At 36.3% G+C, this 14,053-nt stretch overlaps 1 long non-coding RNA gene across 1 annotated transcript in view; it reads right to left on the bottom strand.

Annotated features, from left to right (window-relative positions):
* Positions 1 to 14,053, bottom strand: part of LOC138362725 (uncharacterized) — a 452,868-nt gene that overhangs the window by 438,361 nt on the left and 454 nt on the right. The window contains exon 2 of the long non-coding RNA XR_011227908.1: positions 7,648 to 8,428. This is a non-coding gene — a long non-coding RNA (uncharacterized lncRNA). The remainder of the gene's footprint in view (positions 1 to 7,647; positions 8,429 to 14,053) is intronic.

Genomic DNA, 14,053 nt, shown 5'->3' with positions numbered 1-14,053 from the left:
TAAGGACCTGCCTGAGACGCTATAAGTGCTAGTCGCTTAACAAGAATGTAAGAACTCCTGTATATATAAATAAATATATAAATAAATAAATAAAAACATCACATCACTTGTCCTCATCAAGCAAACACAAATATATTGCATCAAAATATATTTCGAACCATCCGCACACACGTGACAAAACATGAAAACAAAGTTTGAACACAATTATTTACATTTAAAAATGATATGTAACACTACTGAAACAGGGAGAACACTGCGCAAAAGTTGGCATTTGCGGTACATATACACATGGAGGGGGCGGGGAGGAGGAACACACAACACATACAAATGTAAATTTTCTCAACACAAATACAAATTATTTAGCTGAACCAATGTTGGGGTTCAGTTCTTAAATCTATATGTGACCCTTTTGCCATACTCCATGGAATAGGCATAGGGTTTTAATGAGCAATTAAGCTAAATTAAAAAGTAAAAAAACTGTTGATGTTTTTGCTGACAATGCAGTTACTGAGTTCATTTTGAGCCACTTCAACCTTTCCACCACCATTCATCGGATGAGAATAGAATACAAAATATATCAGCACATGAATGCTCTGCATGTTAGAATCCAGAAATCACATCCTGAATCTTAATACTAAGGAGCGACTCGTCTGTGTGATTCACAACATTGTGTTAACGTAAATGACAAGAACTGGTTTGATATAATTCCTACATAATTGATGTTGGATTTTATATAATGTCGGTTGATGTGTATAATATATATATATATATATATATATATATATATATATATATATATATATATATATATATATATATATATATGTCGTACCTAGTAGCCAGAACGCACTTCTCGGCCTACTATGCAAGGCCCGATTTGCCTAATAAGCTAAGTTTTCATGAATTAATTGGTTTTCGACTACCTAACCTACCTAACCTAACCTAACCTAACTTTTTCGGCTACCTAATCTAACCTAACCTATAAAGATAGGTTAGGTTAGGTTAGGTAGGGTTGGTTAGGTTCGGTCATATATCTACATTTACTTTAGCTCTAATAAAAATTTTTTTACCTCATACATAATGAAATGGGTAGCTTTATCATTTCATAAGAAAAAAAATTGAGAAAATATATTAATTCATGAAAACTTGGCTTATTAGGCAAATCGGGCCTTGCATAGTAGGCTGAGAAGTGCGTTCTGGCTACTAGGTACGACATATATATATATATATATATATATATATATATGTATATATATAATATATATATAATATATATATAATATATATATATAATATATATATATATAATATATATATATAATATATAATATATATATAATATATATATTTTATATATATTTTATATATATATATATATATTATATATATATATATTATATTATATATATATATATTATATTATATATATATATATATATATATATATATATATATATATATATATATATATATATATATATATATATATATATATATATATATATATATATATATATATATGGTTCCTCGTACCTGAAAAATCAAGGGCTTCAAATTTAGGCCTATCCTTCGAATGCTGAATTGTGATCTCCTGAAATTGGCTTCTTTGTATCATTTCAAGACCAGCGTTTTCCCCCGAAGGATGTGACCCTCTGCTAATTTCTTCGTCCATTGGGCGATACTGAGGGGTGGACATTTTTTTTTCTAAGCTGAAGGCGATGAGTTGTTGATCGATTGAGTTTAAGAAAAATAAACGTGACTGAGACTGTTCATACTATGAGTCAGGAAGTTTCTCTGCGCCTGGTCAACAGAACAAGCTCGTATAACGAAATATTCTTTAGAAGTTAGCGAAATGTTTCGATATATAAATTCTGATCACAGTCACGAGGAATTCGAAAACACACTTGCTAGCTCAGAAAGTGTGTCGGCTTTATATATATTATCTTGGAGAACCGGACGCACCAGGCACACCGCAACAAATCCCACGTGTTGGTGCACTGAGCTGTCAGGACCTCACCCACCAGCCACTGCCTCAAGGACAAACAGGTAAGATGCCGTGTTTGGAATATTTAACCCAGTATTTAACGCAAAGCCTCATAAACTCAACGTATATACACATATATTCCACGTTATTTGATACATCATAGTACTAAACAAATTACATAAAAATATATACAGAAAGATAAGCAAGTTTGAAAGAGATGCCATAGCATTGCAACCTGTTGCGACTGCCAACTACTTACTTTATATTTTTCTTTAATAAAATACTGTGTCTAGCAATCGCTGGCCAGATTAATTTTTCAAATATTCTTCCATGTGTATATGTATAGGCCGATGCATACATAATATATCGTAGCACAGTTGGCTTTGTTCTCTACTCATAATCGAGGATCCTGGGTTCGATTCCCGAGCGAGACAGAAATGTCTTTGCACGTTTACTTTCACCTAATGCTTCTGTTCACCCAGCAATAAATAGGTACCGGAGAGTAAGGCAGCTGTTGTGGGGTTGCGCTTGAGTCAAAACATGCTTTCCAGCCTGCTGAACCTAACATTTTCTAACAAATAAAATTACTTGACACATTTGATAATATTCATTGTTATTGCTTCCATTCCAATCGACCCTTCCATTCCTCAGTCACATGATTGTGACTGGGATGTGGATGTAAATTTTTACCTATTCTCTAGTTTACCTAAAATGAACTCACCATCTCACTTTCAACTTAAAAGGGTAAAAATAAAATAAGCCTGAAACTTAATATAACACGCATTCATTACAAATTCTTCGTTCTTGAAATTGTTATGATAACCTACTTACTAATGTGTGTAATCATGCAAGTGTAATTACCTGAGTGTAGTTACAGGATGAGAGCTACACTCGTGGTGTCCTGTCTTCCCAGCACTCTTTGTCGTATAACGCTTTGAAGTATGTGTGTGTGTGTGTATGTATATAAACGAGTTTTTCTTCTATACAATTTCTATATGAAATTATTAAAATGTCTTCTCAGTTCGATTAGTTTAAATGTTCATCTAAAACATAACATTATATTTATAATGGGATGTTTTATAAGGATTATCACTGTATATTTACCTAGCTTTAGACCTAAATCGATTAAAGCAAGTAAGACAAAAACAATCACGTCTCACCTCATTGTTTTAGTTGAAAATGCGATGTATAGAGTACTACGATTTTTGTTTTCAAATTGCGCAATGGTATTAGGTAGATAATACCATTGATATTATTGTCAAGCTAGATAACAGGACATGCAGCATTATCGGGGCCTATTGTTCACGCAAATGACAGGGCGATACGAGTTATTTGGCCTTTGTTTCTTTAACCACTTGTTGCTTTTGTTCTTCATGTTATCATTCATCGTTATTAACGTTTCTGGTATATTCACTGGACATTTAACTGACTACTGGCTAATTATTCCATAAGTCATAGCAAACATTTCTACGAGTTAGATTACGAATTCTGCCTGCAGTTCATTATCTCTGAAAATAACTAATTCCCAGCATCAAAGGAAAACAACTGAACTACAATGTCAGTGATATGAATTAACGAAAAATTATGTTTTCTCCTCATATTAGGAATCCTGTTATGTAAAATAATGTTATTTATTATTCATGTCAAGGTACATCCTTTTAAACAGGCAATTATTATACAATTATATATATATATATATATATATATATATATATATATATATATATATATATATTATATATATATATATAATTATATATATAATTATATATATAATTATATATATATATATTGTATATACATATATTATATATATATAATATATATTATATATACATATATATATATATATACATATTATATATATAATATATATAATATATATATATATATATATATATATATATATATATATATATATATATATATATATATATATATATAATTTTCAAAATTTAGTTAATTTTTCATCTTCCCTCGACAGTGACGGAAAACATAAGAAATATTGAGAAGATTCGTGTTAGAATCATTAATCTTACCTTTCGGCCATATTTAACACACATTATATATATATATATATATAGTCACAATCACGTGACAAATGAATGTAAACAAAGAACAATGAATATTATCAAATTTGTCAACTACTTTCATCTCTTAGAAAATATTAGGGTGGAAGGGAAGACAGGATGGAAAGCATGTATTGACTCAAGCAAGTCGCCAAAGTGGGGTAAAGACACAGATATGTATTGAAAAACACAATCGGGCAGTTTAAGTAGTGTAGTAAATACACTAAGCACGAAGAGTACCCAATATGTATACCTACACCATATACATTAAGAATGTATACTTTAGAAAATAAAAAGTACAGTATAAGTATTGCTTTCCTTTAAATGCGTTTTTAAAGACAACATAACATCGCATGGTACGAATACGCAACGAATAACTAAGACAAGCACAAGAGGCTATTGTAGCCTAATGCACCGTAAGCAATAACATCGCCCCCACCCCCAATAAAAATACTCAACTGTTTGAAACGGTTCCTTTACTGTTCTCCAGCCTGCCCGTCTCTGTGTTGAAGGCATCATCAGAAGAAAACATCTTGAATGTTCAAAGCTCGCCAGTCGCCACTACCTTGGGGTTAATGATATCCACAGCTTCCTGATCTCACGTAAAGGTTTTCGATCAGCTATTTTCACGGTGCACTATGATCAATAAATATCTTCGTTTTATACGAACTTTGGGACTAAGAATATGTTTCGTTTAGCTGACTTCAAAACGCTTTTTGGATGACAATTTAGATCCACTTTGGTTTACGATCAGCAGCTTCAGTGAACCTGGTGTGAATGCTCCAACTGTTGAAGATACTGCGAGGCTTGGATTTCGACAAGCAATCGGCCCTGCTATATTATCACCGATAAGGAAACGATTGTGTGTGTGTGTGTGTGTGTGTGTGTGTGTGTGTGTGTGTGTGTGTGTGTGTGTGTGTGTGTCTGTGTGTGTGTGTGTGTGTGTGTGTGTGTGTATTCACTTATATTCACTTAGTTGTGCTTGCGGGGGTTGAGCTCTGCTCTTTCAGTCCGTCTCTCAATTGTCAATCAATCAACTGTTACTACTAATGTTTTTTTCCACACACACACACACACACACACACACACACACACACACACACACACACACACACACACGGGGCGCTAGTAGCTGAGTGGACAGCGCGCGGGACTCGTAATCCTGTGGCGTGGGTTCGATTCCCGGCACCAGCGAGGAACAATGGGCAGTTTCTTTCACCCTGATGCTCCTGTTACCTAGCAGTAAATAGGTACCTGGGAGTTAGACAGCTGTTACAGGCTGCTTCCTGGCCGTAATCCATCACACTCGAGATAGAAGAGAAAGAGAAAGCGAAAGTGAGGGAAGAAGGTACGAGCACATAGACAAATAAACATTTCAACTAGGCAAGCCAGAAAACGACAAAGAAAACGGGTACGAGTATTACCATTACATTTTAAAATATTCCAAAGTAAATCAGCAAGCTATCTGTTTGAGCATCCCTGATACTTGTTTATTTTCTTCCCAACACAGAACGTCGACCATTTTATTTTTGGTGTGTTCTCGCCTATATGTACTCACCTAGATGTGCTTACATGGACAAGCATCGCCTCCTAGCCCCGCTTTTAAAACATTTTGAAGTTCAATGCAACGATTAAGTGGTTTTGTTTCATTATCTATGTATTTCAAACAGCGTTATGAGTTAGATTTAATTACTTCCATGTCTAAACCTTTCCGCTTATCTACAAATCTTACACAAAAATAGTTTTCTGACATCGCTGTAACTTGTCTGCTATTCATAGGTTTGAACATGACGTCCTTGTCTTGGTCATGTTCTTTATACCCTTTCATGTCGTCATCATGTTCACTCTATTCCTACTCTCCTACAGTGGAGTGACGTCCAATTCCCTCATGCTTTTCTCGTAGCTAGTGGCTCACCTTAGAAACAAGCATTATTACTGGATTTGCATAGGCAAGTGTGGTTCTCACAAAAGATTGTGAATAAGACACAGAAAACTCCTTTATCAAATTTCCTGAAGGATGCACGGACATTTGCCAGTCTGGCATATGCAGCTGATGTTGTCATGCTAATATGTGCCTCTGACATTAGATGTGAAGTTATGTCTACTCCCAAGTCTTTCTCTTTTTCTGGTGCATGAAAATGTCTCCCACTCATTCTATACTGTTGTAAGGATCTTCTCACCACACCTCCTATCCGCATAACTTTTGCCTCTACACCCTCACACATTCATCACCAGGGAGAACACTGTCTGGATTTATGTTCGCACGTAGTTAGTGGCAATGTTCGGATTCTTCTCTCTCTCGAATTATGTTGAAATATGCACTTCACGCAAAATATCCTCATTACAGTAAAAATAGAACTATACATGTGGATGAGGCTTTAACTTGCGCTCATAATGACAAAGGGACATAGCAAATAGCAAGTCGTTTACATAGGACTATATATACAAATGCGAGTAACCCAACTGTGTATTTTGCGCCGAAGCATCGCTAAATAACATTAGAAAAAAAGTAGGAACAATATAAATACATTATTTCCTTCTTGCAATTAGCATACAGATAATCTGCAAGCAGGAAACTAAACATATATTTGTATTATAATGACTTACAAATAATCAGATAGGGCCCAGTGGTAAATAAAAATGTAACTCAAACATGGAGGGGTGACAATATTCGATTATTTGAAGGTCAATCACAGCTAATGTCCTACGCATGTGTACATATATTACTTTTTACGTGGTAATGTCCTATAATCTTTAACACGTGTTAGAATAATTTGTTAGTATGTGGGGATCTTATGAATAACGGCAGCTGCGATTATTGAATTAAGACATAATTGTGTTAATAGTTCTCTTATCACTGTTTCAGCAACGGAAAGTATCTCCGCAGGACTGGTTTATCAAAAATACAACAAACCACGAGAACGATATAGTAACATAAAAGTACCAATGCCACTTCGAATACCAAATAAAATGTAAAACAGAGAACTGAAAACTCAGAGCAAGTGGAATATGTCGGTTCAGAACGCTAGCCATATCAGCAAGTTGTTGGCCTGACGATAGCGGAAAATGATAGTCCACTCATTCATTAACCTCAACACATAAAGATAAGATTAAAATTGTAATTATGTTTGTATTTGGGGGATAAATACGCATAAAATACATTGATTTGACAACAGAATTGAAGGAATTTTAACAGAAGACGGTTTTCCCACTTAATCCTGAAATTAAATGGCAGACAAAGAAGTTCAAACATGAAGATTATTTTTTTGTATACAGGCCAGTGAAGGGAAATGCAACACTAAAAACATGACTAGTTTTATTTAACGTGAATAAGAGCAATAATGTTCGAATCCTTATCAAAACTCAATGCCCTCAATGAGAAGCAGTCGACTGGTGTGATGAATAGGTTATCAAATCCCACATGACAATATAAATTGTTCACACATGGAAAATCTCCATTGTTTGTCCAATCAGTTATTTGTTAAAAATCCGAACTTTTTGTTGGTAATCTGTACTTAAACCACAACAGCGCTAACACCCACATACAAATACCAATTTTAAGCATACTGCAACACCTTTCACCAAAATACTCACTAATAGCAGAAACGTTGCTAATCCACGATGACCGTCGGCTTCTCTCCCTGAAGGACTTCCTCGAAGTCCTGGAGCGAGCCTCAGTATTCTGAGGCGACGATGGTGGCAGCACTGGAGAATGGAGGACCGCATCACACTCTTCCTCCTCCATTATAGTTTCCGGGAAGGAGGAGGGAGTGTGTTCAGTGCCGTGAGAGAGGAGAGGACGCGAATCCAGGGAGGAATAAGATGGAGGACGCGATGAAGATGAGGTTATGGAGGATGAAGAGGTGGGTGGGGATGATGGAGGGTGAGGTTCGGGTGGAGGGGGCGGTGGGAGTTGGGGGCGTGACACACGCGGCTGATTGGAGTAAGGGACGGTTGAGGAGGTTTGGATGGAATCAATGGGTGAAGCAAGCTCCCCAGAGGGAGGGGAAAGGGGAGGTAAGGAAGGGGGTAAGAAGGATGAAGATGATGTAGTAGGAATGATGGCGGAAGGACCCTGGACTTTCCCAAGAATGAATAGAGAGGGGAGGACTGACGGAGGGATGATTCGTGGGAGGGTTCGGAGTCTAGGTAGATTGGGAAAGGAAGAAGGGGCAGATGGACGTGGGAAGGGGTAGAGGATATGCGGAAAAGGCAACGTAGAGAGGATAAATGGACAAGGGAATGAAAACAGGAAAGGATAATATATTATCCTCCAGTCCCACTTAGCGCGCTTTAGATCATCTCATTATCAACGATTACTTCATGTATCGGCTTTTCCATTAATTTACAACTTTTCTTCATGCTTCAAAGTGTCCTTTTTTGAGGCATCAACACAACGAATTAATTTGATTCAATTACAGAATTGATATCATATTATTCAAATAATTTAAAAAACTAATTTTTACACCAGGTCTCAAAGATTTTGCATTGTTAATATTTTGGCTCCGATGGATTACATTACAGAACTAAGAGGGAACAGCCTTTGTTTCACGCTAGCTATCATAACTCGTATAGCAGGATGCAAATGATTGATATTACACAATTATTTGTATTATATATTGCGTTTTATTCAATGATGCAGCATTGCATATGATTTACTATAAATACACTTGTAAGTGCAAAATGAGCAGATACATACGATCAATGTTAAATGAGCAGATACATACGATCAATGCTAAATGACTATATACATATGATCAATGCTACTTTAACAAGTACACATGATCTATCGTACACAAATGTCTTCACAAGCAACTCATACACACCCCACTCATAAAATATAACAATTAAAAGCGAAGGTTAATGGCATAAAATGCGGTCATAAGGCTAAATATAAGAGGAAATAAATGATTTGAACAAACAAAACCGGACCGCAGTTTTAAGTGCAAGACACTAGTCCCGAACAGGAAGCCATAAAAGATCTGAAATCTGGCTCCGTTCCTCGTGCAGTGCAATATGGAGGGATTTTGCAGAATCTGTTGCAAAATGAAGTAATTATGAAGGAAGAATCTTAGCCTTTTGCTCTTAAAAAGCATGTACTTATGTCCTCACTAGTAAAGGAGGCTTATATGATACATTATGTGATACGTTTTCTTCATAGTTCCTGAGTGTGTGTGCGTGCGTGTGTCCTCAGTAACATATATATATATATATATATATATATATATATATATATATATATATATATATATATATATATATATATATATGCATCGTTAGATAAATTCTAATTCAAATTTTGTAGTTATATGATAGCGTATGATTTAATATATTAAGTCTAAATGTCAAGATTTTACACTTGAGTGTGGAATATGTGTGTGTGTACTGAAACTGAAAATAAATTATTGTAAAATATGTGAGATCGCTAAGAATTCCTTGCAACATACAGGAATTTCGTAAATTAAACCGACAACAAATGTAAACAAGTAAACTCAGTACACAAAATATGTCTTGCGGAACAAACATATTCTGAGCGAAAAATAAATCCAAAGACATCAAATTGATTTTACTATAAAGGTTTAATTGAGTAGTTTCGTATTATACAAGTTATTATGAAAACTAATTAAATTCTCAATGCTCGTAGTACTTAGCACATAAAAAAGTAAACAAGCACACATATACAAAAATAACCACACACACAAACACAATCACACACAAGAGCACAAGCACCCACACAAACACCATCAGCCACACTCACAAACACACGGAACAGCACAAGCAACCACACAATAACCACACACACAACAGCACAAACACACACAAAACCAGTTTTCTGCAACTGAAAAGAAAGACTTGAACTAGATATTACCATAAATCTATATACACCGTATGTGAGACCACTTATTACCTTCCTGTCCCGACATGGAATGCTAGGTAAAAAAAAAGCCTAAGGATATGCAATAGGCTTGTTCCTCGGCCGAGACAGAAGTATGATTGAAGACTGACAGAACAGCGAAGAAGTAGATGTGCTAGCGACATGAATAATTCTAAGGGGAGAATTGCCCATGTAGGCAGAGAAGCAATGTCTCCCGTTAAGCAGCAGAGCGAGAGGACATGGATAAAAACTAGACATAATATAGTCACAGAGATGTCGGAAAGAACTTCGACTTGAAGTAAGAGTTGTAAATATAATAAACTAATACTAGCTAAGCTTATAGTCTATAATTTTAAATATAAATATGATTGGAAAAGCATGACAAAATAGCCAATATATTTAACTACTAATGGTCCGTAAGGCTGTGAATATATCATATTCAGAACACACTGAAAAATTTATTGGTTCCTATACAGCATGCAAATTATTTTCCGGAAGACAAAATACATATTCTGCAATTTTCTGTTATTTCCTGCGTCGAATTTTATTAATTTTTTACATTCTTCGGAAATCCTATTATTTTTCATTTTGGACTATCCATGCGTATTTCATCATTTTCTCCTGACACAAATTTGTTTCACATTCTTTATTACAATCCGGTCAAATCATTAACATTATCTATTATTTCTTTGTTAATTAACTTGGATGAATTAACTGGGATGAATACCTTATTTAAGGAAACCTATAATTTATAACAGTACATTGTTCCTATACGAACAATTGTGTCACCGTGCCAGTATAGAACAGCAGAAACATATATCCTCGTGAGCCATCAAAACCACTACAATATTAATATACAGTATATATAAACATCGTCCTTGAACATTCGAAAACCTATGCACAAGACACTGCTAAACTGTTGCAATCATTACGGAGAGACTGAGCCTTACACACCACCACAAAGCCCTTTACAGGACCCGACTAAACGCTTCCACCACACTCAGCCCAACCTAGGAGAAGGGCGCGCGAACACTGACACCTTAGGCTAGAGGGTAGTGGAAGTGTGGACGTTGCTTCGTGAAACCCTACCTGTGCTATGACGACCTGGATATATATATCTGTACAGTATACGGTTAGTCCTCCCTTCAACAGATGGAGTTATGAGGTACAAGTGAAGAGAAGGACTTAGAGAAAATATATCCTATGAAATAAAAAAAGGAAATGAAAAGGCTGAATGTAACGGTATTTTGGAAGGCTTAAACTGATCACTAATTATTGCGAATATCTTTTAGGGAGGTAAGAAAGTAAAATTCAGGGGCCTCACCAGTTTCGGGGAAGACGGAAAAATTTTAAGGATTTGAAAAAGAAGATTTGTGGAAAGGAATGAGGAAATCTGGAATATCTGTCTGTATCTTCCAGATACAGATAGATAGGAATACATTTCGATTGTTATAAAGATGGTGTAAGGAGGTGGTGTTTAAACAATCTATATAATTTTAACAAAACATATTTTACCTTTTTTCAAAACATTAGTCTCTCAATAGAAACTTTCAGATTATTGACATTTATGAATACATCTTTCATAAATAAATAAATAAAAGGAAAATATAAATTTATCAGAAATGTTCAGCAACCAAGACATGCATACGGACATTCACGAATAAACAAACGAACTCACAAACAGCATAGTTTCAGTATATGTACAAAAACTAAAAAAAAAATCAACATGAGCACCAGCGCGCATGCACACGTCATAAGAAATGTAGATATTCCTAGGATATGAGACAGGAAGGGTGGGAGTCACCTCATTAGACGACCAGCAGCTGGAAAAGTTGTGTCTAAGAGCTGAAGCTCTGCGGGTACAAATAGGTGAGAACATAAGACACACACACACACACGCACACAATATTTATGGTTTTATGATTCTTCCTTAATCGTACAAGGTGTAATGTATTATCTGCTTATGTGTTACTGAAGGTAAAATCGTTTACCAGCCCGCCCTGTTATCGCAGTGATACATGCATCTACTTATATACCTGTTTATCTTATTATGATTTAAATTTACTATCAACGCATTACAATATATAGTAAAATGATATACCATTTATGCATAACTTAGGGCGCCTGACAGCTGGATGGACAGCGTTTCGGATTCGTAGTCCTGAGGTTCCGGGTTCGATCCCCGGTGGAGGTGGAGGCGGAGACAAATGGGCAAAATGTTTCTTTCACCCTGATGCCCCTGTTACCTAGCAGTAAATAGGTACCTGGGAGTTAAACAGCTGCTACGGGCTGCTTCCTGGGGGGTGGAGGCCTGGTCGAGGACCGGGCCGCGGGGACACTAAGCCTCGAAATCATCTTAAGATAACCACCTAATGCATAATACATCATCTTCACATTGTCTACACAGTAGTTCATGTCTTCATGAGGTAGTGAAAATTTCAACCAATGGAGCCCAACATCACATTCCTCTGAATGTTGTCACACGAGAGCACGCCACCACAACAACAGCGACGGCATATCCTCATATATAAATTAAAGACTTTCCATCACCAATAACAGCACGAAACTTTTGATAAAAATACCTCAATGAACTACACCCCTCACACATATGAATGCCTCGAGGAGCTACAAACATGTGATGCTGGGAAACAAAAGCCGAGAGAATGAAGATGTGTAGCACAGGCTAGTCCGCGAATGACTGGCACCCGGGTATATTAGTGGCCTCATCTTGAGGCACTCACCCAACCCCCTATATACCACCTACTGGGCACCGAGCCATCTGCCACAAAGCGCCTTCTGGGAAAGAAATATCACAACTAAATCGTTTGCTAGTATAATCTAAAATCTATTACAATCATCACAAATACACAGGACTACGTCTACCATGAAATTCTAAATGACAAATAATCCAAGGAGGAATGGGAGGGGTTGGGATCCACATGGTTGGTAACCGGAGCCACCGTGCATAAAGCGCCGGTGGTCAGATATGCTGTACTTTATTTCCCCTTTCAGTTGATATATTTATTACCACATTATTCTGCGAGTTCAGCAGCGGTGTCATATAATATTCCCATATACAAGTTCAAAATTAATTGCTTACAACATAGCAAATATAAAAGCAAGCTTCAATGGGCGGATTATTTAAACGAGACATGAACCGCGCGTTAGTGTGGTTAGGTGAAGACCTAAAACATACAACGCATGAGATCAGGTGCAGGGCAGACCACGCTCGGCCGCTTTGAAGGCTGATCAAAATAGAGCACCAACGTGTTGGTAAAACTGGTTATGATTCTACGCGAAATTTCTTCTCAGTGCACATGATGAAAGATGCCGCCGGGAACCACAGTTTTGAACGCTTGTTAAGTGCACATTGTTTTCACGTTTTATAATTTGACTGGGTAAAAGTTGAGTGAAGACTTCAGAATATGCAGTTTAGTCAAATTTATTTTATGGTTTCGTGGGCCATAATTAATTTATATTTATAAAATTAACTATAAATTAATTTATAGTTAATTTTAACAGCATACCCCAGTTAACATTTCTAGGAACCACTGTTTGTTTTAAACTCTCAAGTGGAAGTATCAATGCCTAAGTAGCCACAACCCATCTACGCCCTCCTGGATTTTATTTCATCTCTGAACGTCAGCCCTTCATGTGATACCAGTGAAAGTTGAATGCTTAGCAAAGGGAACTGAAGAACTAGCTGCAAGATATGGACGGGAGGAAATTATACCAACACGGAATCACACACATATGCACCCATAAATGAACTTAGGCCAGAAACTGCAACCCGCTCTCGAACAAGACAGCTATTGACTATAAGCAAGTGCGAGAACGGGTTGCACACACACACACACACACACGTGACAGTTGAGAGGCGGGCCGAAAGATCAAAGCTCAACCCCCGCAAACACAATTAGGTGAATACACACACACACACACACACACACAAATACATACATAAACACCAATTGGATTATAGTAACATTTTATGGTTGTTCTTTACATCACTACAACGTGCAATGTACTATCGACGTTTATATCACCGAAGGATAAACACAAACGTTTAAATGTACACCCGGCATCACTGTAATACATGTATCTTATCTGGTTATTACTTGTATC

The sequence above is a fragment of the Procambarus clarkii genome, chromosome 9, assembly GCF_040958095.1.
Source record: "Procambarus clarkii isolate CNS0578487 chromosome 9, FALCON_Pclarkii_2.0, whole genome shotgun sequence".
NCBI classification, from domain to species: Eukaryota; Metazoa; Arthropoda; class Malacostraca; order Decapoda; family Cambaridae; genus Procambarus; species Procambarus clarkii.
This window is presented reverse-complemented; position numbering and strand designations above follow the sequence as displayed.